General features: G+C 38.1%; 1 protein-coding gene and 1 non-coding gene across 3 annotated transcripts in view; one reads left to right on the forward strand and one right to left on the reverse strand.

Moving 5' to 3' along the window:
• The window catches only part of TMEM108 (transmembrane protein 108), a 381,103-nt gene that overhangs the window by 84,630 nt on the left and 269,943 nt on the right, over positions 1-26,530 (forward strand). The window lies entirely within an intron of this gene.
• Positions 10,067-10,173, reverse strand: LOC114237829 (U6 spliceosomal RNA). The gene has a single exon (XR_003623309.2). It is a non-coding gene; the product is annotated as a U6 spliceosomal RNA (small nuclear RNA).

Consider the following 26,530-nt stretch of genomic DNA (forward strand, 5'->3'; position numbering starts at 1 on the left):
TCTGTCTTCAGAATGCAGTGTGTTTACAAAAGCGATCACTCAAGGTTAATAGCCTGCATCTGTGGTGTTTGGTAGTTAAAGAATCAATTTAAATGTCTTATGCAAAGGAAAACCTTAACAATGTTTTGTGGTGGTTAATGCATTTCAAGTATACTTGAGATTTAAGGAGCAGACAAAAAGGAAAAGAAGTGGATTTCTCATGGTTTAGACTGGTGGTGAAAACCATTTTTTAAAAAATCGAATTTCTTTAAAAAAATTTTTTTATTCAATTTATTTAAACTTATAAAAAAGTTCACCCATTTCTCCCACCACTTGCCTCCCACCTCTTGCAACCACCAATCTGTTCTCTGTATCTATGAGCTCGTTTTTGTTTTTTAAATTCCACATATAAGAGAGATCATACGGTATTTGTCTTTCTCTGACTTATTTCACTTAGCATAATGCCCTTGAGGTCCATCCATGTTGTCGCAGATGGCAAGATTTTATTCTTCTTTGTGGCTGAATAATATTCTATTGTATATATACACACCACAGTTTCTTTTTTTTTTAACCACATAGTCTTTTTTTATTTATTTACTTTTAAATTTATTTAATTTATTTATTTTTGTCTGGGTTGGGTCTTTGTTGCTGCACACGGGCTTTCTCTAGTTGCGGCGAGCAGGGGCTACTCTTCATTGTGGTGTGCAGCCTTCTCATTGTGGTGGCTTCTCTTGTTGCAGAGCACGGGCTCTAGGTACATGGGCTTCAGTAGTTGTGGCACGTGGGCTCGGTAGTTGTGGCTCACGGGCTTAGTTGCTTCGTGGCATGTGGTATCTTCCTGGACCAGGGCTTGAACCCATGTCCCCTGCATTGGCAGGCATATTCTTAACCACTGTGCCACCAGGGAAGCCCTACACACCACAGTTTCTTAATCCATTCATCCATTGATAGGCACTTAGGTTGGTTCCATATCTTGGCTAATTCTGTGATGAACATAGGGGTAGACATATCTTATCAAATTAGTATTTTCATTTTCTTTGGATAAATACCCAGAAGTGGAATTACTAGATCATATGGTGGTTCTATTTTTAATTTTTTGTGGAAACTGCATACTGTTATCCATACTGGCTATACCAATTTACATTCCCACCAACAGTGCATGAGGGTTCCCTTTTTTACAGGTCCTTGCCAATGCTTGTTATTTCTTGTCTTTTTGATGATAGCCATTCCAAGAGGTATAATGTGATATCTCATTGTGGTTTTGATTTGCATTTCTGTAATGATTAATGATGTTGAGCATCTTTTCATGTACGTGTTGGCCATCTGTATGACTTCTTTGGAAAAAGAAGTCTATTCAGCTCTTATGCCCATTTTTAGTTGGATTGTTTGTGTGCAAGCTTTGTTTCTTTTTTGTTTGTGTTTGCTATTGAGTTGTATGAGTTCTTTATGTATCTTGGATATTAGCCCCTTATCAGATACATAATTTGCAAATATTTCCTCCCATTCTGTAGGTTCCCTTTATATTTCTTGGTGGTTTCCTTTGCTGTGCAGAAGCATTTTAGTTTGATGTACTCCCACTTGCTTATCTTTGCCTTTGTTCTTTTGCATTTGACATAGATTCAAAAAATCATCACCAAGACCTATGTCAATGAGCTTACCACTTGTGTTTTCTTCTAGGAATTTTATGGTGTCATGTCTTACATTCAAGTATGTAATCCCTTTAGGGTTAATTTTTGTATATGTTATGAGATAATTGTCCAGTTTCATTCTTTTGCATGTAGTTATCCAGTTTTTCCAGCACCTTTTATTGAAGAGATTGTCCTTTCCCCATTGTATATTCTTTGGTCCTTTGTCATAAATTAATTTACCATGTATGTGTGGGTTAATTTCTGGGCTCTCTGTTTCATTCCATTGATCTATGTGTCCTTTTATATGCAAATACCATACTGTTTTAGTTACTTTAGCTTTGTAATACAGTTTGAAATCAGGGAGTGTGATACTTCCAGCTTTGTTATTCTTAAGATTACTTTGGCTATTTGGGGTCTTTTATGTTTCCATACACATTTTAAGATTTTTTATCCTATTTCTGTGAAAAATGCCATTGGAATTTTGATAGGGGTTGGATTGAACCTGTATATTATTGGTTCTGGTAGTATGGACATTTTAACAATACTAATTCTTTCAATCCATGAGCATGGAATATCTTTCCATTTATTTGTGCCATGTTCAATTTCTTTCATCAATGTCTTGTGGTTTTCAGTATAGAGATCTTTCACCTCCTTGGTTAAATTTCTTCCTTGGTATTGTATTCTTTGATGCTATTGTAAATGGGATTATTTTCCTAATTTCTCTTTCTGATAGTCCATTATTACTATAAAGAAATGCAGCTGATTTTTGTGTATTGATTTTTTGTCCTGCACCTTTACTGAATTTGTTTATTAGTTCTAACCATTTTTTGATGGAATCTTTAGGGTTTTCTATGTATAGTATCATGGCATCTGCAAATAGAGACAAGTTTACTTCTTCCTTTCCAATTTGGATGCCTTTTATTTATTTATTTTTTGTCTTGCCTAATTGCTGTGGCTAAAACGTCCAATACTATGTTGAATAAAATTGGCTGGAGTGACATCCTTGTCTTGTTCCTGATATTAGAGCAAAAGATTTCAGCTTTTCACTATTGAGTATGGTGTTAGTTGTGGGCTTGCCATATATAGCCTTTATTATGTTCGGGTATGTTCCTCCTATACCCGCTTTGTTGAGAGTTTTTTTTTTTTTTAATCATAAATGGATGTTGAATTTTGTCAGATGCTTTTTCTGCATCTATTGAGATGATCATATGATATTTATCCTTCATTTTGTTAATATGGTGAATCACACTGACAGATTTGCAGATGTTGAACCATCCTTGCATCGCTGATAAATCCCCTCTGATAATGGTGTATGATCCTTTTAATATATTGTTGAATTCAGTTGGCTAATATTTTGTTGAGGATTTTTCACCTGTGTTTATCAGTGATTTGGGCCTGTAATTTTCTTTCTTGTATGCCATCCTTGTTTGGTTTTGGTATCAGGGTAATACAGACCTCGTAAAATGTATTTGGAGGCATTCTCCCATATTTTGAGGGCAAGTTTGAGAAAGATTGGTACTAATGCTTTGAATGTTTGGTGGAATTCACTGGTGAAGCCATCTGGTCCTGGACTCATGTTTGTTGGGAGATTTTTGATTACCAATTCAGATGCCTTGTTAGTAATGGATCTGCTCAGATTTCCTACTTGTCATGATTCAGTCTTGGTAGATAATATGTTTCTAGGAGTTTATATATATTCTAGGTTGTCCAGTTTGTTGGCATGTAATTCTTCATAGTAATCTCTTATGATTCTTTGTGTTTCTGTGGTATTAGTTGTAACATCTTTCCTTTCATTTTTGATTTGTTTGAGGCCTCTCTTTTTCTCTTGGTGAGTCTAGCTAAAGGTTTGTCAATTTTGCTTATCTTTTCAGTGAACCAGCTCTTAGTTTAACTGCTTTTTTCTCTTGTTTTTTAAAGTCTCTATTTCATCTATTTCTGCTATTACCCTTGTTATTTCTTCTACTAACTTTTGGCTTCATTGGTTCTTCTTTTTCTAGATCCTTGGGGTGTAAAATTAGATTGTTTATTTGAAACTTGTTTCTTGAGGTAAGCATTTATTACTATGAACTTCCCTCTTAGAACTGTTTTTGCCACATCCCATAGATTTTGGATTGTTGTGTGTCCACTTTCATTTGTCTCCAGGTATCTTTTGATTTCTTCGATTTCTTTTTTAGATTTTTTTTTTGATGTGGACCATTTTTAAAGTCTTTATTGAACTTGTTACAATATTGCTTCTGCTGTATGTTTTGGTTTTTTGGCCCTGAGGCATGTGGGATCTTAGCTCCCCGACCAAGGATTGAACCTGCACCTCCTGCATTGGAAGGCGAAGTCTTAACCACTGGACTGCCAGGGAAGTTCCTCTTCTTTGATTGCTTCAGTGACCCATTGCTTGTTTAGTAGCATATTGTTTAACCTCCAAATGTTTGTGGTTTTTGCAGTTTTTTTGTTGTAATTGATTTCTAGTCTCATACTGTTGTGGTCAGAAAAGATGTTTGATATGTTTTAAATCTTCTTAAATTTATTGAGACTTGTTTTGTGACCTAGCATGTGATCTATCCTGGAGAATATTCCATGTGCACTTGAAAAGAATGTGTATTCTGCTTTTGGATGGAATGTTCTATTTATATCTATTATGTCTGCTTGGTCTAATGTGTCATTTAAGGCCAGTATTTCCTTATTGGCTTTTTGTCTAGGTGATCTGTCCACTGATGTAAGTGAGGTGTTGAAGTCGCCTTCTATTATTGTGTTGCTGTCAATTTCTCCCTTTATGTTTGTTTATATTTGCTCTATCTATTTAGGTTCTCCTATATTGGGTGCATATATTTTTACAGTTGTTATGTGTTCTTGGATTGAGCCCTTTATAATTATGTTATGTCCTTCTTTGTCTCTTGTTACAGTCTTTTTTGTTTTTTAAAAAGTCTATTTTGTCTGATATAAGTTTTGCTACAGCTTTCTTTTTGTTCCCATTTGCATGGAATACCTTTTACCATACCCTCTGTTTGTGTCTTTCGATCTGATTTGTCTCTCTTGTAGGCAGCATATAGATGTGTCTTGTGTTTTTATACATTCAGCCACTCTGTCTTTTGATTGGAGAATTCAGTGTGTTTACATTTAAAATAATTATTGTTAGGTACATGGTTATTGCCATCTTGTTAATTCTTTTGCTGTTTTTGTAGTTCCTCTCTGTTCCTCTTTCCCCCTTTTTTTAATATTTTCATTTTGTTGAAGTATAGTTGATTTACAATGTTGTGTTAGTTGCACGTGTACAGCAAAGTGATTCAGTTATACATATACGTATATTCATTCTTTTTTTGGTTCTTTTCTCGTACAGCTTACCGCAGAATATTGAGTAGAGTTCCCTGTGCTATACAGGAGGCCCTTGTTGGTTATCTATCATATATATAGTAGTGTGTGTTTGTTCATCCAAGCTCCTGATTTATCCATTGCCCTGACATTTCCCCTTTGGTGACCATAAGTTTGTTTTTGATATCTGTAAGTCTGTTTCTGTTTTGTAAATAAGTTCACTTCTATCTTTTTTTAAAATTAGATGCCACATATGAGTGATGTCATATGATATTTGTCTTTCTCTGTCTGACTTACTTCACTTAGTGTGATAATTTCTAGGTTCACCCATGTTGCTACAAATGGCATTATTTCATTCTTTTTTGTGGCCGAGTAATACTCCATTGTATATATGTACCACAACTTCTTTATCCATTCCTCTGTCAATGGACATTTAGGTTGTTTCTATGCCTCAGCTATTGTAAATAGTGCTTCAGTGAACATTAGGGTGCATATATCCTTTCAGATTATTGTTTTCTCCAAAGATATGGCCAGCAATGGGATTGCTGGATCATATGGTAGTTCTGTTTTTTAGTTTTTTAAGGAACCTCCATACTGTTCTCCATAGTGGTTGTACCAATATACAGTCCCACCAACATTGTAGGAGGGTTCCCTTTTCTCCACACCCTCTCCAGTATTTATTGTTTGTAGACTTTTTGATGATGACTATTTTGACCGATGTGAGGTGATACCTCATTGTAGGTTTGATTTGCATTTCTTTGATAATTAGTGATGTCGAGCATTTTTTCATTTGCTTTTTGGCCATCTGTCTTCTTTGGAGAAATGTATATTTAGATATTCTGCCATTTTTTGATTGGGTTGTTTATTTTTCTGACATAGAGCTGCATGAGCTGTTTGTGTATTTTGGAGATTAATCTCATGTCCATCACTTCATTTGCAAATATCTTCTCTCATTCTGTGGGTTGTCTTTTCATCTTCTTGATGGTTTTCCTTTTTTGTGCAGAAGCTTTTAAGTTTCATTAGGTTCTATTTGTTTATTTTAGTTTTTATTTTCATTATTCTAAGAGGTGGATTATAAAAGATTTTACTGTGATTTATGTTAAAGTATGTTCAGCCTATGTTTTCCTCTAAGAGTTTTATTGTGTCTGGCCTTATGTTTAGATCTTTGATTCATTTCGAGTTTATTTTTGTGTATGGTATTAGAGAGTGTTCTAATTTCATCTTTTGACATGTAGCTCTCCAGTTTTCCCAGCACCACTTTTTGAAGAGACTGTCTTTTTTCCACTGTATATTCTTGCCTCCCTTTCATAGATTAATTGATCATAGGTGCATGAGTTTATTTCTGAGCTTTCTGTCCTATTACATTGATCTATATTTCTGTTTTTGTTCCAGTACCATACTGTTTTAATGACTAGCTTTGTAGTATAGTCTAAAGTCAGGGAGTCTGATTCCTCCAGCTCCGTTTTTCTTTCTCAAGATTGCTTTGGCTATTTGGGGTCTTTTGTGTTTCCATATAAATTTAAAAATTTTTTGTTCTAGTTCTGTGGAAAATGCCATTGGTAATTTGATGGGAATTGCATTGGATCTTTAGATTGCTTTGGGTAGTATAGGCATTTAGACAATATGGATTCTTCCCGTCCAAAAACATGGTATATCCTTTCATCTGTTTGTGTCATCTCCAATTTCTTTCATCAGCATCTTATAGTTTTCAGAATAGAGGTCTTTTGTCTTCTTACGTAGGTTTATACCTAGGTACTTTATTCTTTTGGATGCGATGGTAAATGGGATTGTTTCCTTAATTTCTCTTTCTGATCTTTTGTTGTTAGTGTATGGGAATGCAAGAGATTTCTGTGTATTAATTTTGTATCCTGAAGCTTTACTGAATCCATTGATGAGCTCTAGTAGTTTTCTGGTAGCATCTTTAGGATTCTCTATGTACAGTATCATGTCACCTGCAAACAGTGACAGTTTTAATTCTTTTTTTCTGATTTGGATTCCTTTTATTTCCCTTTCTTCTCTGATTGCTATGGCTAAAACTTCCAAAACTATGTTGAATAATAGTGGTGAGAGTGGGCAACCTTGTCTTGTTCCTGATCTTAGAGGAAATGCTTTCAGTTTTTCACCATTATGAATAATGTTTGCTGTGGGTTTGTCATATATGGCCTTTATTATATTGAGGTAGGTTCCCTCTCTGCCCACTTTTTGGAGAGTTTTTATCATAAATGGATGTTGAATTTTGTCGACAGCTTTTTCTGCATCTATTGAGATGATAATATGGTTTTTATTCTTCAGTTAGTAGTTAATGTGGTGTATCACGCTGATTGATTTACGGATATTGAAGATTCCTTGCATCCCTGGGATAAATCCTACTTGATCATGGTGTATGATCCTTTTAATGTATTGTTAGATTCGATTTGCTAGTATTTTGTTGAGTATCTTTGTATCTATGTTCATAGTGATATTGGCCTGTAATTTTCTTTTTTTGTGGTGTCTTTGTCTGGTTTTGGTATCAGGGTGATGGTGGCATCATAAAATGAGTTTGGGAGTGTTCCTTGGTCTGCAATTCTATGGAAAAGTTTAAAAAGGGTAGGTGTTAACTCTTTTCCAGATGTTCAATATAATTCACCTGTGAAGACATCTGGTCCTGTACTTTTGTTTGTTGGAAGTTTTTTAATCACTGTTTCAATTTTAATACTTGTGTTTGGTCTGTTCATATTCTCTATTTATTCCTGATTCAGTCTTAGAAGGTTGTATCTTTCTAAGAATTTGTCCATTTCTTCTAGGTTGTCCATTTTATTGGCATAGAGTTGCTTGTGGTAGTCTCTTATGATCCTTTGTATTTCTGCAGTGTCAATTGTAACTTCTCCTTTTTCATTTCTTCTTTAATTGATTTGAGTCCTCTCTTTTTCTTGATGAGTCTGGCTAAAGGTTTATCAGTTTTGTTCATCTTATCAAAGAACCAGCTTTTAGTTTCATTGATCTTTGCTATTGTTTTCTTCGTCTCTGTTTCATTTATTTCTGCTCTGATCTTTATGATTTTTTTCCTTCTACTAACTTTGGGTTTTGTTTTTTCCTCTTTCTCTAGTTGGTTTAGGTGTAAGGTTAGGTTGTTTATTTGAGATTTTTCTTGTTTCCTGAGGTAAGAGTGTATTGGTATAAACTTCTCAGTTAGACCTGCTTTTACTGGGTCCCAAAGGTTTTGGACCATCGTATTTTCATTGTCATTTGTCTCTAGGTACTTTCTTAATTTCCTCTTTAATTTCTTCAGTAATCTGTTGGTTGTTTAGTAACATACTGTTTAGCCTCCATGTGTTTGTGGTTTTTACAGTTTTTTCCCCCTGTAATTGATTTCTAATCCCATAACGTTGTGGTCAGAAAAGGTGCTTGGTATGATTTCAGTTTTCTTAAATTTACCAAGGCTTGATTTGTGGCTCAAGATGTGATCTATCCTGGAGAATGTTCCACGTGCACTTGAGAAGGAAGTGTATTCGGCTGCTTTCCGATGGAATGTTCTATAAATATCAATTAAGTCCATCTGGTCTAATGTGTCATTTAAGGCCTGTGTTTCCATATTGATTTTCTGTCTGGATGATCTGTCCATTGATGAGAGTGGGGTATTAAAGTCTCCCACTATTATTGTGTTACTGTCAGTTTCTCCTTTTATGGCTGTTAGCCTTATATATTGAGGTGCTCCTATGTTGCATGCATATATATTTACAATTGTTATATGTTCTTCTTGGATTGATCCCTTGATCATTATGTAGTGTCCTTCTTTGTCTCTTGTAACATTCTTTATTTTAGAGTCTATTTTGTCTGATATGATTATTGCTACTCTGGCTATCTTTTGATTTCAGTTTGCATGGAATATCTTTTTCCATTCCTTCACTTTCAGTCTGTATGTGTCCCTAGATCTGAAGTGGGTCTCTCATAGAGAGCATATATACAGGTCTTGTTTTTGTATCCATTCAGCCAGTCCATGTCTTTTTTGGTTGGAGCATTTAATCCATTTACATTTAAGGTCATTATTGATATGTATGTTCCTATTGCCATTTTCTTAATTGTTTTGGATTTGTTTTTGAAGGTCTTTTTTCTTCCTCTTTTGTTCTCTTCTTCTGTGATTTGATGTCTATCTTTAGTGAAGCGTTTGGATTGCTTTTTCTTTTTTGTGTGTGTATCTATGGTAGATTTTTGGGTTGTGGTTCCCATGAGGCTTTGATATAGCAGTCTATATATAAACAAGATTGTTTTAAGTTGCTGGTCTTTTAATTTCAAATGCCTTTCCAATATCCTGCATTTGTACTCTCCTCTTCTCATGATTGCTGGTTTTGATATCAAACTTCTTTGTGTATGATTTCATACCTTTATCTTTTCCTTTACCGGTGAGCTTCCCCATTTGTAATTTTCTTGATTCTATTTGTGGCCTTTTCTTTCCTGCCTAGAGAAGTTCCTTCAGGATTTGTTGTAATGCTGGTTTGGTGGTGCTGAATTCTCTTAGCTTTTGCTCGTCTGTAAAACTTCTGATTTCTCCTTTGAATTTGAACAAAAGTCTTGCTGGGTAGAGTATTCTTGGTTGTAGCTTTTTCCCTTTCATCACTTTAAATATGTCATGCCTCTCCCTTTTGGCCTGCAGAGTTTTTCCTGAAAAATCAGCAGTTAACCTTATGGGGGTTCTCTTGTATGTTGTTTGTTGCTTTTACCTTGTTGTTGTTATTTTTTTTTTTTTGGTCTTTAATTTTTATCAGTTTTATTAATATGTGTCTCAGCATGTTCCTCCTTGGGTTTATCTTGTATGGGACTCTCTGTGCTTCCTGGACTTGAATGAGTGTTTCCTTTCTCATATTAGGGAAGTTTTTGGTTATAATCTCTTCAAATATTTTCTCAGTCCCTTTCGCTGTCTCTTCTCCTTCTGGGACCCCTATAATGCGAATGTTGGTGTGTTAATGTTGTCCCAGAGGTCTCTGAGACTGTCTTCATTTCTTTTCATTCTTTTTTTCTGCTCTGTGGCAGTGATTTTCACCATTCTGTCTTCCAGCTCACTTATTCGTTTTTCTGCCTCATTTATTTTGCTATTGATTCCTTCTAGTGTATTTTTCATATTTTTCATTCCAGTTATTGTATTGTTCATCTCTGTTTGTTCTTTAAACCTTCTCTTTGTTAAAAATATTGAACACTTCATGAATTTGCATGTCATCCTTGTGCAGGGACCATGCTAATCTTCTCTGTATTGTTGCAATTTTAGTGTATGTGCTACTGAAGTGACCACATCTGTTCCTTTTGTCTTTTCTTGCTCTCTTCATTTGTTGTTTGACTTTCTTTAGTGATTACATTTATATTTATTTCTCTTTGTCTTTTTTGTATTTACTGTAGGCTTTTGCTTTGTGGTTACTGTGAGGCTTACATATAATAACTTACACTCTGTTTTAAGCTGATAACAACTTAAGTGTGTTCCCACTTTAAAATCAACATTTTTACTTACTGTCCCCCTACATGTTTTATGTTTTTAATGTCATATTTTTACATCTGTTTATTTTGTGTATCCCATGACTAATTATTGTAAGCATAGTTACATTTACTACTTTTGTCTTTTAACCTTTACACTAGCTTTATAAGTAATTAATTATTACCTTTATTATATATTTTCTTTTCCAGTGAGATTTATTCTTTCATATATGATCTTGTTACTAATTAACTCCCTTTTGAGTCTGTTTCTTCACCTATAAAATGGTATGATAATGTTTTCATCATAGGAGCTAAATTTATGTATGAAATGTATGTGAGGCTGCTTTGTAAATTATCAGCTACTTTATAAGTTTATTTTATTATAAAGTGGAAATATCCTTTCATGTCCAGTTTTTGTCACTTTGCCTTTCTGTTTATCTAGTAATCACATATGTGTATAGATGGCACTGAGAAGATTGCTTTAAAATTACTTATTATATTGTTTTATTAATATGTATTATATTTATTATTACCTATTTTATTGTTTTACTACTATCTGAATGTTTGACTTCTATGTAGAATTTATTTATAGTTTGACATCATTTAGTAATTATCCAGAGACACGGACATGGTTTACTGTTACTTTTTTATGACTAGATCTATTAGTAAAGGAAATAAGCCTCACCATATCCATTACTCTGTGCAGATGCTACAATTAACTCATCCATGACTTTATAAAGAGCTAGCCGTGGATTCCCAATGTAAGAATATTTGCTTTAGGTTTCTTACCTTAACCTTCTGGTTTTAATTTGATTCAGTCTGAGAAAGGCGAAGTAAATCAAGGACAGAGCAGGCCTGCTTTGTGAGTTTGGATTGAAAAAATGAGAAATTCAGCCTAGACACTTACCAGTGGGGATATGTGATGTAATCATTAAAATGGTGAAGGGTTAGGATTTGTTCAGTACCCCAAAGGAGTCCTCTTTAAAACTATACATATGCATTAGACTTAGATTCCCCTATCTAGTCCATCAAATATGAAACCAGGAAGTAATTTTTTTCTAATACTTTTCTGATTATAGCAGTAATATGTGAGTTGGAAGAAATCTATAAAGTACACTTGAGCTCAGTAAAGAAAATAAAAACCCTATGACACCACTTCATAGAGATCACTGTTGTTATTTATAACCATAATCACTGTGAATAGCCTTAAAAGCTTTGTTTTGTGTGTGTTCATACCTATATCTAGATATCATATGTAGTTGTGTATATAACTTTTGATTTGCAAAATTGAAATCATAGTGTTTTTATTACCTTAATTAAAAATATTTCCTCATTGTCACATGCATGTATGTGAAATATTCACTATTTAGATGAATCATAATTTATCTGTGCCCTACTTTTGGACATTCTAAGTTGGCTCCCAGTTTTTGCTCTTATATGTAATGGGGGAATGAAAACAGTCTTATATGTAAAAATTGGTGTGAAATTGGTAATCATTTTATGTGGACAGGACCTAAAAATGGAATATCTGGGTCAAAGTTACCTATAGTTTTAAGGATTTTTGAAACATATGCCAGATGTTGTCCATAAGAGTCCAATGAGAGCTCCCATTGCCATACCACTTCACCGTTGTCTTACCAACTCACCAGGTCCTGTTTATGCACTGACTGCAAGTTATGTTCCTCTCACTATCCCAGCCTTAGTTAAAGCCTCATCATTTCTTCACAGGTTTACTTCAACAGCCTCTAGTCTTGACTCTCCAAAGCATTCTCCACGTTTACATGATCTTTCTCAACCAAGAATCTTATCACATCAATGGCTTCTCTATAGTCTGTATGTGAACCTACATATTCCAGCATGTGTGCAGAGCTTGTGGTTGCATTGCCACAACCTCTCTAGCCTCATCTATAGATACTTGCCCACTTACAGTCTTGCCTTCAGTCCTCTTAAATTATGGTGGAAGCCTTCTGATATGAGACATGATTTTTTAATAAAAAATATTGGTTAAAATAGGGAGACATAAAAATGATATATTAAAAATGTTTATTATAACTTAAAACATATGTTCACATTTGTTCATCAGTCTTTTGATGTAGGGCCAAAGCCTTTCCCTTGAATGTGGCTCCACTCATCAAAGTACCTCATCAGTTTTCTTGTGTAACCACACCCATAATATGTCACTTACGAGTTCTAGTTTGAGTTTCTTTCAAGTAGAATGAATAATAGAGCAGAATCTTGTAGGTTGTTACGGTGTATCTTCCAGTCTTTTACAGCTATCTCACTCACTTGTAATTTGACAGTAATTTTTTGGCAGCTAGTCTTTTTGAGTCTTTCTGAAAAATTCAACCTAGTTTTCTTAGAGACAATAACTCTTTTGGTTCATACTCATATTTCATTGGCTTATATAATATTTAACTAAATTACACACTATTTAATTAAATTAATTAGATTCTAAGGCCAAGCACAACTGACTTATACATGTTGGGAACCAATATAAGTGACCCTTAGCGAGCATATCCCTCAACTGGGGGAGTCATCAAGTGCCCTGGTCTACTGGAGAGAAACCATCAGTATTTGGCTTGAGTGTCAGTATGCCTTTCAGAGAGAATGGAGAGTGTTAATTCAGGAGTGAGTTCAGTAGAAGTCAGTGAAAAAAGTTTTTCACTGACAGTTTTTCACTGTGTTTACAGCTCCTTAAGTAAGTCATAGCCTCTCTCTTCTTTATTTTTTGGCCTGTTATTTGCTCTCAGATCCTTACAAATTGAATTTTGGTATCATGGCTTCTTCCAGGAAACTTTTCTTCATAGACCCTCCCCTTCCAGATAGTTGTTCCCCCTATTTGCTCACTTAGTGCCACATGCTATAGGTTAAAGTATCCCTATATTCAACTGTGAGCCCAGTGAGACCAGGGCCATGTCATTTATCTCTGATTCCATGGTCTTGACTTTTAGAAAGTATTGGATAAGTGAATTTGATTTTGTTTTTTCAGGAAGGTGGGACAAGTTGAAAAATATAAATACATATCCTCATTATTAAGATGTGTTTAATGTTTCTGAAATTTGAATAGGACTTATAATAAATGTGTTTGTTTATAACCTCAGTAGCTGTTATTGAATTGATGGTGTATCTTAAACATCAAAGCAATGAAACTGGGTTAAAAAAGCGAGATCACTTCAGGGACAACAATATTCTTCCATAAACACCCCTCCATGCCGCTGTCAGAATCTCTGTTGTGGGCCAATGTAGCATTTCTTTTTGACGTCTAAGTTCTAAGGTTGGCTCAGGGTGGGGATGCTGTGCAGCCCATGGGTAAGAACACAAAGACTGGAGTCAGAGTGCCTGGGTTCAGATCTTGGCCCTGCCTCATACTCTGTGCCCTCGGACAAGTCAGGGCCTCACTTTTCTCGTCTGTAAAATGGAGAAAGTCATAACTTTTAAATGATCCATAAAAGCCACTTAGAGCTGCTTGGCACATTCTGTGCCTTCAAGATAAGTTAATGGTTGCTATTGCTATTATTGTGATACCAAAGAATTCATAAAAGTGATCCTATAAATAGTATAATCACAGAAGGATTTATAAAAATGCTTTCATAAATAGTAGCATCCCTTCTAAACCCTCACTGCAAGGCATTCAAAGAGGAAATACTAGGTGGGTAGATATTTACATCTGGAATCTACCATTTACCAGCTGTAACATTCTGGACTATTAACATCTCTTAGTCTTGATTTCTCTACCTGTAAAATAGAGATAATGACAATGCAAGACTCAGCGGGTTATTATGGATATTAAATTATAGGATGAATGTAAAATATAATCAGTCACAGATTTGGTATGCAAAATATAACTTTGTTTATAACTGAATTTTCTCACCTCTTGAGCCTCCGTTTTCTCCATTGGCAGGAAATGAAATCTTGCCAATTTAATGGTAAATTCAGAGACTTCCAGACACTTCCCCTCAATCTCTAGTTTGAGTAAATACTTAGTTGATTTGGGATTCTTTCCTTTTGCCTTTTACTTTACTTCTCCCTTAGGGTGAGGTTCTGGGGATTAGGTGTTATTCTGAGATCTGTGACACTTCCATTCAGATATAGGGTTTCCAATGGTGCTTAGCTCTGTTGAATGCACAGCTGAAAGTTTTCATTCTGCCTCCTGGCCCCAGACCCTGCCGATACCTCTGGTTTCGTGGAGCCTGGTGCACCTGCTTCATCTCTGATACGATGAGGGAAATTCTTGTTTCTCTGTCACCTCACTGGAGAGTGCAGACCTGTACAGTGGCCCCCATGCATGTCCATGCTCCCCCTGTGCTTCCATGGCTCTTCCATCCCTCCAGACCCTGCTGGGTGCTGAGTTTCTCTCAGCTTCTGAACTCACCTGGGGTTTCTTTGCTTCGTCCCCCATCTACATGGGCTTGGCTCAGAGTGCAGATGGGGAGAGAAAGGCTCCATTTCCTTCTCAGAAACCCATAACGGTATTTAACTCTTATTCTTTGCATTAGTTTTCTATTGCTGCCATAACAAATCACTGGACATTTAACAGCTCAAAACACCACACATTTATTATCTCACAGTTCCGTAGGTTAGAAGTCTAGGGTGACTTGGCTGTCTTGGGTTTCACGAGGCTGACTTGGGTTTCACGAGGCCAAAATCAAGGTTCACTTCAGGCTTACCAGGTTGTTAGAAGAATCCAGTTTCTTGCCTTTGTAGGACTGAAATCCCCATTTCCTTGCTGAATGTCAACTGGGGGTTGTTCTCAGCTTCTTGTGGCCACCCACTTTCCTTGGCTCATGGCTCCCTTCTTTCATCTTCAAAGCTAGCAATGGTGGGTTGAGTCCTTCTCACATTTTGAATCTCTCCGACCTCCCCTTTTGTCTCATCTTTTCTGCCTTCCTTTTTCCATGCATCTCTCTGACTCTTCTGACTCAGGTGATTACATTGGACCCACCTCGGTAATATCCCTGTCTTAAGGTCAGCTGATGAATAACCTTAATCCGTTTGTGAAGTCCCTTCAGAGCAGTACCTAGATTAATGGCTGGATTAGTAGCCAGGAATAGGAAATGTCGGTACATCTTTAGAATTCTGCCTGTAACACTCTTACCCCAAATCTCTCTTGACTCTTCTCTGTCAGTGGAGGGATAAACAAGCTAGGCATGTATTCCTCAAAAATCATTGCTTATCCTAGGAGCTCAGCTTTTGATATCTAAGAAATGTTCCAAAGTGCCAAACTATTTTTTCTATCATAGGCCTCAAGATGCTCTGGATGTCTAGCACTAAAATTAACCTTTCTCTCTGTTATATCATGTGTATCCCATGGACAGTGTGTACAGAAAGGCCTCCCTGTCTCTTTGGATGGTGGTTAAAGGATAAAGGCATGCCAGTTTGGTTAATCAAACATATATTGACTATTCTGTAGACAGTGGTATGAGAGATTCTAACCTCAAGGAATTTATAACCCAGTAGGGGTGAATTTCATTTAAATAAATACTTATAATAAATGCACAATGTGAGAAGACTGTGTAGGAATACACATGGTACTGTCAGAACCTAGAGGAGGAGGCTGGGACTTTCAATTGAGAGGTGAAGGTTTAAGAAACAGTGGCGTATAGGCAGGCCTAGAAGAAAAGTGGTGGTTGAGAAATAATTTTACATGCTTGCAATCTGAGAAGTATTTTTCTATACTGAATTTCATTTAGTAATCACAGTTACTTTTTGCAGTAGGAATTGTAGTATTTGTGTTACAGATATGGGAGGTAAGGCTGAGAAACTTGCTCAAAATCAGATTCCATCTTGACTGAGATTGAACCCTTGATCTAACTCTAGATCATGTGCTTTTTTACTAATCACATTAAGATGAGCGGGAGGAGGAGAGGCAAACCACGTGGCGAGAACTGGGTAAGCAGGGGTAGTGAGGTGGCTAATATGGTGTGTACAGTAGCTAGCCTTCAGTAGCCTCTTATGATCCCCCCCTATGGGTATTGACACCTTTGTATAGTCCCCCACCAAACTGGATTGGGCTGGCCTGTGAAACCAATAGGATATTACAAATGATGATGTGTGATTCTGAGGCTAGGTCAAAACAGAAACAGCTACCATGCCCTAAGAGACCAGCGTCCCTCTGGGGAGGTCCACATGGCAAGGCCATAGGAAAGCCATCTTGGCAGCAGGTCTTCCAGTCCCAGTCAGGTCTTCAGATGACTGCAGCCCTGTGGGAGACCCTGAACTAGAATCAGCCAGTTAAACTGCTGTCAGATTCCTGACCCACAGAAACCGTTGTGAGATATTTATTGTTGTTTTAAGCCACCAAGTTTTGGGCCAACTTGTTTCATAGTAGTAGGTAACTAATGCAACATAGGTTTTTTTTTTTTTTTTTTTTTAATTTTTTTTTTTTTTAATTTATTTTTGGCTGCACTGGGTCTTCGTCGCTGTGTGTGGGATTTCTCTAGTTGTGGAGAGTGGGGGTTGCTCAGCAGTTGTGGAGCAGGGGCTCAGCTGTTCCACAGCATGTGGGATCTTCCCAGGCCAGGGCTCGAACCCATGTCCCCCGCATTGGCAGGCAGATTCTTAACCACTGCGCCACGAGGGAAGTCCCGCAACATAGGTTTTAAAAGAGTAAGTAATTGGGCTTCCCTGGTGGCGCAGTGGTTGAGAATCTGCCTGCCAATGCAGGAGACACGGGTTCGAGGCCTGGTCTGGGAGGATCCCACATGCCGCGGAGCAACTGGGCCCGTGAGCCACAATTACTGAGCCTGCGCGTCTGGAGCCTGTGCTCTGCAACAAGAGAGGACTCGATAGTGAGAGGCCCGCGCACCGCGATGAAGAGTGGCCCCCGCTTGCCACAACTAGAGAAAGCCCTCGCACAGAAACGAAGACCCAACACAGCCATAAATAAATAAATAAATAAATAAATAAATAAATTAAAAAAAAAAAAAAGAGTAAGTAATTAATCTTATTTAAATAGTGTTGAACAGATTGTAAGAAACCTGCCCTGCAGTCTAAGAACCTTAGTTTTTATTCTGTAAGCATGAGGGAGACACTGAAGGGTTTCGAACAGCAGAGCGCTTAGAAAAATAGAATATTGGAGAGTCTCTTATGTATGGAATATTTACAAATTAACTGACTTCCTTGCCATTTGGGCCTGGAAAGCAGTCACTAAGGAGTTAAACATCTTCTAAATACTTCCATCTCATCTTTTTCTGAGTCTGAAAATCTGTATCTGACTCTTTGAGTCCTAGGAATCATATTTTATTTTTATTTTTCTAATTAGTGGAGAGCTTCCTACTTCCAGCATTCCTGCAAGGCTAGCATGAGCCCCTGAAAGACAAAATGTCTTGTCCTAAGAGTGTGCTACAGGCAGATCCATGGGTCACCACCAGAAGAAAGTGTACGTGGTGTGAGCATGTGATTAGATTTCAGCCAAACACAGGTACAGGGAAAAGTGTGTAGTAGAAACTCTGATCTGGAGCCTCTGTTCTCTGGCCTTCCGGTGCAGTCACATCCTCGGTTAGCTCTGCCTGAAGCTTGGGGGCAGAATGATACAGTGGAAAGAACAGTATATTAGAGAGTCTGAAGAGGAAAGTGCGAGTTCTCACTGTGCCACTGACAAGCTGTGTGATCTTGGGCAAATATCGAATCCCCTGGGTCTCAGTATCTCTGCCCATAAAATGAGGAAGGGTTGATTAGATGATTCCCAAGGTTCCTCCTAATTACAATGTTCCATGACTTAGGATTCCTTTTATGTGATATCTCCATCAAAACTGGGAGAGTTCAGAGTGATAATCTGACTGTTTCTAAAGGGAATAGGACAAATACCATAACCAAAAATGTTCCTTGGAAACTTTTGTATTGTTATTAGACACAATGTATATCCGTTTGCTTAGTTTTCTGTGTAACATGAGTATTCCTTTGTAATTATAAGAATTATTTAATTTCTGAAAGGTTTGATTTCCCACCATAGAGGTTATGGTGGGAAAAATTAGAAATGCTGCCTGCCATTCATGCGTTAACAATACATAAGTCAGTAAGCGAGTCTGTGCCATAGGTATTGTTCAGTGTGATTTCTATTCTGTTTAATAATTGCAATTTTAATTGATAATTGTGATTTATACCATCATCTTAACACCTTACAGGAGGTGCGGCCCCCTGCCTACTAATCTAGACTGATCTTAGTTTTGGTGCAACATTAGTATGTAATAGGATGCTTGGAAATTGCAGTTTGTAGCTATTACAGATTTTCTTTTCAGGATTGGTAAGTGGAGACACCCCTTACAGAACCCTACAGGATAATGAAATCCATTAATTAATCACAAATCGTGTATTTTAGCTTCCATTGTAACTGTAAATCTTTTTCACAAGCCTGTTTGGCCACTTTTTTTTCCTTCTCCTTTTTCCCCCATCCATCTCTCAGAAGACTGGTGAAAATGCAACCAGGTAAGCAAGCAGATAAATGAAAAGGAAGAAAATCAAGTGGCCTGCATGTTTTAAGAGCTACATAAACTCAAACTCTGGTGATTCTGGAGTTTATCTGAGTGCGGGGAGGGGAGGGTAGGGAAGTAGGTCACCAGTTACAGTAGCTTGCCCTGTTTGAGCATGTAACCCCAACTTCAGACACTGGCAGACAGGATGACAAGCAGAAATAAGTAGTTGGTGCTGGGTGTATGAAAGGAAGTATTTTCACATCAGTCCTTCCACTGTGGACCCTATTTACACACTCCAATAGGTTATTTTTTTCCTTTTCTACACTCCTTTCATTCTAAGAGGATTACACCCTCCATTGCTTTCGGTCCACAAATCCTCCAATGCCATTTGATCAACATGTTTGTGACATTTTTGTTTGGATCAGGATTTGACCATACCTGTAGTGGTCTGAGGAGGTGGCAAGTGTTGCTGGGTGGCCAGAATAGCCAGAGGGTGGTGTGAATTCATTGCTAAATTGTAGAACAGTGCCAGAAGTATTCTGGGATTCTTCTTCTTTTATTCTTTTCAAAACTCTGACTTGAAACAGATACAAACTCCCGAACTTACTGAAGCAAAACTCTATCTCCTAAGGCTGTGGTTTTTAAACTTGAGTTACCAACCCAGAAACACAGACTTTCTGATTCAGTAAGTATGAAATAAGGCCTGATAATTTGCATTCCTAACAAGTTTCCCTGTGTTGCGGATACTGCTGGTCCCATTTTGGGAACCGCTGTCTTAAAGGTTCTCCCAACCTGGAGCAATTGGAAATCAGGCTACAGTCCCCCATGGTTTCTCAATTCTCTCACTCCTTTGAGGCCAGCTTGGCTCTGCCCCACTGTCCCTTGGGTCTGGGGTCATGGGTGTGTGCTCATATCCTGTCCTTCAGACCCAGAGTGTCCCAGACAGCTGAGGACTCTGGGACGCCCAACCATCTGAATTTCTGAACACAGTATAAAACCAGAGATTTGGCACAGAAGTTGTGACCCCCCGTGACCTTAGGAACATTGTCATTTAATCTTGAAAATAACACTCTAGGTGGGGAGCATTCTCACTTTTATCTATGAGGAATTGAAACTAAAGAAGTTGAAATTACTTGCCCAGAAGTAAATTGCTGAACTGGTATTTGAACCCAGGATTATGGTTTCAGTGCCTGATTTTCCTTTACCTATGTCTCTGTTTCTCCTGGGTTCCATTTTGACCTCTTTCCTCATTTCTATGTAGCCAAGATTACAAAGACTCTCTTTAATTAGGGTTTGAATTATGACTTACATATACATATGTGTGTATTTATGTATATGTGATTATATGTACACACACACATACTCCTTGCTTCGTTTTTATTATTTTGCATGTATTTGTAGTATAGTATATATTATGCACCCTTGAAGTTGCCCTAAAGCAGTTTAGAAACAGGGCAAGGAATACACATATACCCCTAAGTCTAGTGAACTCGTGCACATACACATTACTCATCCACACACAAACTGGCTTTTCCTCCATGCCTCACATTAAGGCTAAGAAAATCTGTCTCTTTGGTTGCCATTGACTCATACTAAGTTCCAGCCATGCCCTTGACTGCCATCAGTAAATGGAGTGAAAACTGCCTTTTCTGCCCTGTCCTCCTCGCATTATCCGCATTATCCGCATTATCCGCAGTACTTCACCATAAAGGAGATTTAAGTCATTGTTTAGTTCTGGTGGGAGAGAGTTGGCAGGTCTGTATTGACAGATCCACTCTGTTGGAAAACAAGGACAAGCCCTGAGGGCTTTGAGGGTGTGTCTGCAGTGAGAGTCTATATACTTTGTCCACATTAATAGCAATGCGGGGTTTTTTTCCTTTCCTAAAGAAAACAGCTCTTTTTCCACTGAGGGGTGGACCGGGGGAACAAACCAAAAAACAAAAATTCTGACGTCTGCTGTTGAAGGCTGTAGTGAACAAGGACCTGGGTTACAGGAAGAATGGTGATAAGAAGGAAAAATTGGTGGTCGTAGGTACCCCCAGGAACAAAATGACTGGGAAATACAAAATCACTTGTTTTTATTTTTAAGTTTACTTGTGGAAGTGGGTGTTGGAAAGGTTGCAGCTTGTGAGTTATTGTAAGTGGTGGAAGGAGGGTTGTATGAAATCTGACAGGAAATTGTAACAGCAGCTGTGGATGGGTGGCCTGTATAACTAGGTACCTGATAGGTGTTAGAGGTATGTGCACGCTAGTGGATGTACTTCGGTTCAGCTGTGTGTGGTTTTCTGCAGTCTCCTAGTGTTCCTTCTGGCTGAAATTGCTCACAAGCAAACAAAAAATTTACATTATGCTCAAATTGTTTCCTAGTATACCAATTGCATTGAAACAAATTTGTGTTTTCAAACAAGCAGTGTAGTACAACCGACTTTACACGTCAGTTCTCAGAGGATTCCCTGTTTCCATTTTTATTAGAATACTTGATGGCATTCATTGAGATGAGGGGTATGTGAGGACGGCTGTCTTATACACATTTATTTCTTTTTTTTTTAATTTTTTATTTATTTATGGCTGTGTTGGGTCTTCGTTTCTGTTGCGAGGGCTTTCTCTAGTTGCGGCAAGTGGGGGCCACTCTTCATTGCTGTGCGCGGGCCTCTCACTATCACGGCCTCTCTTGTTGCAGAGCACAGGCTCCAGATGCGCAGGCTCAGCAATTGTGGCTCACGGGCCTAGTTGCTCCGCGGCATGTGGGATCTTCCCAGACCAGGGCTCGAACCCGTGTCCCCTGCATTGGCAGGCAGATTCTCAACCACTGCGCCACCAGGGAAACCCCACATTTATTTCTTATCTCATAAAATTTTAGATAATATTAAAAAACACAAAGTAATTAGTAAAGTCCCCCTCTAATGTCACAAAACGGATGTTAGTTTTTTTGGGCCACATAAAAATTTCCCATGTAGCAAAATGACCTTGTTAAGATGACATGTTCTGACCCCATCCCCCACCTCACCACGACCTTTGAGCCAAGCCACGTGGGGCTGAGTCACTGATGACTGGATGTTGTTCGTTTTCTCCCTGATGATTTTCTTTGACTGATAGCCCAGAGAGGTACCTGTTGAAGTGGCTCTGTATTGTTTGGTGAAGTGTGTATACTCATTTGTTCTGGGTCTCAGGGCATTTCCTAGGGTCTCATTTATTGATTTCAGGATATGGCTGTGTGTATTAGACACTTCTCAGCAAATTCTGCATGCACAATATTTGTGATGGTTAATTCTGGGGTACCCTGGGTGTTTTATCCTTTTCAGGTCCACCTTGGGAAAAAGAGAAAATACACACGGAGAAAGAAGCAGCTTCACACCATTGACCCTACATTTGCAGGGGAGCCATGTCTGGGAAAAGCATAGATAAAACAGTGTCTTTGGAAGGAGTATCTGGTCATTTTCAACAGGTTCAATATCTCTCTTCCAATTAGATGTGGCAGCTGGATTCTCATGTGTGCATTCAGATTACAGAGAGATAAGTGTTGCGCCACTAACGTAATTGCTGGGAAAGGTAGTATCCATATAAACATGTAGGAAATTAAAAAAAATCTAGATGTAGGAATAAAGTATGAGGTCCTAGAATTTAGGGCTGGAAGGAAATGTGGAGAGAAAGGATATTTTTGTCCTGTGTCTCATCTTACAATAAGGAATATGAGTCCCACAGAAGCAGCACAACTAGCCAGGAGATCCTGGCTCGTTATAACGGAACCAGGAACATTAGGGTTCCTAGCTCTTCTCTTTGCACCATGGTATTGATTTTTGTAATTCAGTAAGTTCTGACCACTTAGATTTCAGGCAGCCCTCATTCTGTTGCTGCTGCTCCCTTTAACCCTAGTATTTGTCACACGTGCTTGATTTGATTCCCCTGCTGCACACTTACATTTTATTTTATTTTTTAAAGCTGAGAAAAATGAGGGTTGCTTGTATTCAGGCCACGGTTACCACTAGTTGCTTTACTTCTTTAGTTGACATCCTTTTTTTACCTTAGTGGATAGAAATATAAGAATAATCCTTGTACAAGGAGAACAAAAATGCTAGCCTACTCCGTATGGAGGCCTATTTTCCAACAATTCTGTTTTATCTAGTCAGTGAAGTCCTCGGATGTGTTACTAGAGATGTGAGGATCTGGGAAGAACACCCCAGAAATTTTCAAGAAAAAATGTTTACCTCCTCAAGATATTTTTTAAAACCAAATTGGAAAAAGGTGTCTTATGAAAAATGTTTAGAATGAAATACAGTATTTCAGATATAAAGTGTTCATAGTCTATGTGGCCTTTAATCCTTCAAAATGAATTCTTAAAACCCTGTAATTGGTGGGCATATATGAAAGACTGTTTATGGTGTCAGTTTAGTACAATCTCCATACCCCAAGGACAAGCTAATACTCACTAAGCACTTACTGGGTGTCAAGCACTATTCTGCGTGGCTTACAGGGAATCATTCATTTAATCCTCAATACAACACCATGAGGAAAATGCCATCATTATTACTACATTTGATGGGGGGAAACTCAGGTTCAAAAAAGTGGCGTGACTTGACTAATGCCACCTGCTAATAAGTTGAGGAGCTGGGATGCAAATGGAGGCTCTGCTTTCAAGCTTGCACTACTAGTAGAAATGAAGGGAGGAGCTAGAAGCACCTGCCTTAGTTGTGCTTCTCTCACTCATCAGGCAATTCAGGGCATCCATCCAAGCAGTTTCATTCTCCATTAAAGGAGAATGTCAATAATACACAGTTTTCCTTTTCACAGGTTTGTTGTGATAATCTAAGAAGATAAGGGAGGGAAGTAGTGTTTAACGAGCATCTACTATGAGCCAGGGGCCATTGGGGTGGATATGTTTCACATAACATCATTCATTGCTGCTGTCCCTGCTATTGCTATTGTGTGGTTCTCAAATTCTCTGTTGACTGCAGAGTCACTGCCATTTTCAGAAGATAGATTAACTGCCATCTGTTCTCATGTGTGGGTTTTCTTGTTGCCTCTCACGCCTGTCTTGTTCAACTGATTTCACTGGAGGCGTGAGATTATTTTTAAAGTGATACATGTTATTTGTAGAAAATTTGGGCAAAGGATTTGAAAAAGCGGTTTAAGAGGAGGAAACTCAAAAGGCTCTCAAGCATTGGAAAAGATACTCCGAGTCACTAGTGATGAGAGAAATGCAAATTAAATCAGTAATGATGTGTATAGCATTTCAGAGAGATCAGTTATGCCCAGTGTTTCTGGGGCTGTGGGGACCGTCATGCATTGCTAATAGGAGGTAGACTGATGCTGCCATTTTGGAGAGCCTGTGATAACTGCTTGTTCAGATTAGGCCCACTCATATCCCATGACCCAGCAATTATACTCTTGGAGATGTATGAAAATGTCTTTGTTTTCTATATATTTATATATATACGTATATACACATATATGCATACATATATATATACACACATACATATGTATATGCACATATATGTATATGTGTATGTATGTATATGTAAAACACCATAATAGCACATAAGAGGGTATTCTCACAAGGTTATTGTGATGGTAAGAGGGAGCTGGAGGTAAACTGGGTGTCCTCCGCTAGGAAAGTGGTTAGTTCAAATTTAGTTGAATGAACATAAAGGAGTATTGTGCATCTGTTAGAAGCAATTGATTAGATAAACATTTATCAACATGACTGGATCTTAAGGACATAGTTCCAAATGTGAAAAGTAAGAAAAATGAGATACAGTATAAAACCATTTCCCCAAGTTAAAATGCATGCCCACAAAATGATACTCATTTTGTAAGTGCACAAAATGAGGCTCTCTGCTCTCAAGCTTATACTCTTAGTAGAGATGAAGGGAGGTACAAAAGAAGTACCAGTTAAACCCATCAGAGTGGTTGGATGAGGGATGAGGGGGAGAAGTGGGGAGATAAAAAGGGGAACAGTAGGGCTTCCCTGGTGGCGCAGTGGTTGGGAGTCTGCCTGCCAATGCAGGGGACACGGGTTCGGGCCCTGGTCTGGGAGGATCCCACATGCCGCGGAGCAACTAGGCCCGTGAGCCACAACTACTGAGCCTGTGCGTCTGGAGCCTGTGCTCCGCAACAAGAGAGGCCGCGATAGTGAGAGGCCCGTGCGCTGCGATGAAGAGCGGCCCCCACTTGCCGCAACTAGAGAAAGCCCTCGCACAGAGACGAAGACCCAATACAGCCATAAATAAATAAATAAAGTATTAAAAAAAAACCCTAATCTTTAAAAAAAAAAAAAAAGGGGGGGAACAATAAATAAAGCAGAGAGAATCTTGCAAGAACAATGATAATGTGCCATAAACAGGATAACGATTAACTCAACCCCCTGAAAAGGAAAAAAGTGAGAAAATGCAAGTCAGAACTAAGCAAGAAAATAAAATTATGCGTAGTTCCATTTACAGATAACTGTTAAAACTTCAGTGTGCATTCTTCTAGTATTTTATATGCATGTATGTGTATATGTGTATTTTATATATATATCACACATATTTTTATTTACAAAGTAAATGAAATGTACTCTTTTTTTTTGTACCCTAGCTATGACGAGGTACTAAGTTATCTCTAAAATGCCTTCCAATTCTAAGATGCTCTCCCTTCAGGGTGAATACCATATCATCAAATTCAAATTTTAAACTGACTTGTGTTCAGCATAACCCAAAATATATTTGCTAAAGACTCAGTGTCAACCATGAGATACTTAGTGCATTCAAAGGAAAATATATCTGCATTTGCATTTAATTCAAAAAGCCAAATTCAATTTGGCTTGGTTGCTAAAGATCATTTCAGTGCACTCAGACCATTTCACAGGCTGACAGTTTAAGGTTGGATCACAGTATCAGAGGAGTGTTAATTCCAAATGGAACAAGTGAGGTTAAAAGTTGGTCTAATGTAGCAAGGAACCTTCCCATGTGAGTGACTGAATGGCTTTTAATAGGCTAGAGCTGAACACGAGGCTTGTGGGATCTCAGTTCCCCGACCAGGGATCGAACCCGAGCCACAGCAGTGACAGCACCGAATCCTAACCACTAGACCACCAGGGAACTCCCTGAACAGTTTCTGATGACTGTTTAAAAACAAGTAAATCAGTGAATAATAGAGTTCTGAACCTTTAGTCTCTGTTTTGTATATGGACTGTGAGCAACCTTTAATGAAGAGAACATTCCTCTCTGCCAGAGACAAAAGTACACAAAAGTCTCTCCAGGCCTCTTACAAAAGCCAACAGAAACCTCCCAAGGGAAACTCAGATTTCACATCATTGCACTGAGAGCAATAATGGAGTCCCCATTGGCTGTTGTTGCTATGGTAATCATTGCTGACCGCACAGGTCCTTCCTAATGATATTCTCAACAGGTTCACTAGTAGTATTTGCTCTCTCATGTGTGTGTGTGTGTGTGTGTGTGTGTGTGTGTGTGTGTGTATCTCTAGGTCTGTTTGTTTGCTTGTGGCTAAGTTGTCATGTTTTACTCTGAATCCAAAGTCAGAAGGTAGCCGACATCAGTGCCTTGCCCCTAATAAATGCTAAATGAAGATTTGTGAGGCTGGATTCAGTGCACTGGGTTTGGAAGAAAAAAAAAAAATCAAAGTTATGAGGAGTTTCACAAATCTCTGCAGTTCTCAAAGTGTAGTCCTGGAAATCCATGTTGCTGGCTACCTTCTCTCGTGAACAGTTCCAGCTGCTCATTAGAGTAATCAGCAAACGTGAGGTTTGCAACTCTCCAAACTGCAAAAGCC

The sequence above is a fragment of the Balaenoptera acutorostrata genome, chromosome 4 (genome assembly GCF_949987535.1).
Source record: "Balaenoptera acutorostrata chromosome 4, mBalAcu1.1, whole genome shotgun sequence".
In the NCBI taxonomy this organism is placed as follows: domain Eukaryota; kingdom Metazoa; phylum Chordata; class Mammalia; order Artiodactyla; family Balaenopteridae; genus Balaenoptera; species Balaenoptera acutorostrata.